We start from the raw sequence: 1,448 nt of genomic DNA, 5'->3' as shown, positions 1-1,448 counted from the left end.
ACCTGCTGACGGGTTGCTAATTAAACACCACAATAACACCGGCCATCCTCTGACAAGCTCTTTGGTTCCTCTCTGAAACAACACAGTAGCGCAGACAGGAGACTTTCGCAGAGCGATAAAGTGTGTTTTCTTGCAGATTTGCTAAAGCTTGTGATTACCGAGCTAATTACTGACATTCCTGGGAGATCTCATAGGCTACAGCTCATACAGCGGCCATCAGAACAGTAGGGTCCTTATGCTGGGCCTTAGCCGGCCTTTTGCCCGGTCAAAAATATGTTTTTGTATCTTTTAGGAAAAACCTAACTAGACCATACAGTTTATAAAAGAAACAAAACAGCAGAAAAGGCCTGCTTATGCGCTATGGGCAAGATGTTTAATGTTTATTTCTGAATAATTCACCTTTGAAAGTTAAAAGATTCTAGTTCCTGGTAGAGTTGTTATAGGCTAGCTGACGGCATAGGAGGGATACGAAAATACAGACGGTAGAAGAGAGCCTTTGAGTCAGGGAATCAACACAGCTACGACTGCCTGTCATCCATAGAATTATAGACCACCAAAGCCAACCAAACAGGAATGAAATTGCATTGCTTTCAATGGAGGCATATAGCTTGAGTTGAGGAGAGAGTTTACATAAGAACATAAAAGGAGAGGTCAAATACACACATTCCTTCTAAGCCAGTGAAGGAGCATTACTGTGGACCAATAAGCTTGTGGGTTTATTGTCCTCCACTTGACTTCAACCATCACAGACACTCTTTGGACAACGGAATGCCCTTGATAATTCTGGGGAAATTATGTTTCGTGTTGCGGCTTTTGGGGTTTGGAAATATGATTGGAAAATATCGGCCTAACTATTGTAAAAACATTAGATAATTCTCTGAATGAATAATCAAGACCATTGAGTAGGCTACTTCCTTTATCTTCTCTTTGAATCTTTCATTTGAGAAATGTGACCAGTGTCTGTGGTAACCACCAATAGAACAGAGAATAACACAGAGCACACAAATATTGATTAAGCCGATGCAATCCAGAACTTTTCCAATTGAATGTTTCTCATAGAGCAAGAGACAGACAGGATGATCTCATTCAACAGTGTCTACACTACAGACTGTGGTAATTACAGAGCTGGGCCTAATGTCAGAGCTGAGCTGAGCTACATGTACAGTAATGGGCCAATGATGCAGTCAGTGTCTTTCATCTACAACACTAACAGTGTCTGTCTCGTCCTAGCACAAAAAAAACCCAAAACAAACACTTAGACTAACTCTCATTTCATCGTCGCATACATCTCTGCTCTGTGTTCAAAGAATCTGTCACAGCTGTGGTTTACTGAAGTGGTTGATGTTACTGCTGTTCAGTAATTACACAGACAATATAGAGCTGATGGACAAGTCAAGTTCTCACACATAACACATATAATAACAATTACACAACAGGTGAGGCGGCAC

The sequence above is a fragment of the Nansenia antarctica genome, assembly GCF_963989245.1.
Source record: "Nansenia antarctica genome assembly, chromosome: 1".
NCBI lineage: Eukaryota > Metazoa > Chordata > Actinopteri > Argentiniformes > Microstomatidae > Nansenia > Nansenia antarctica.
The sequence above is the reverse complement of the archived record's forward strand: the minus strand, read 5'-3'. Positions refer to the sequence as shown.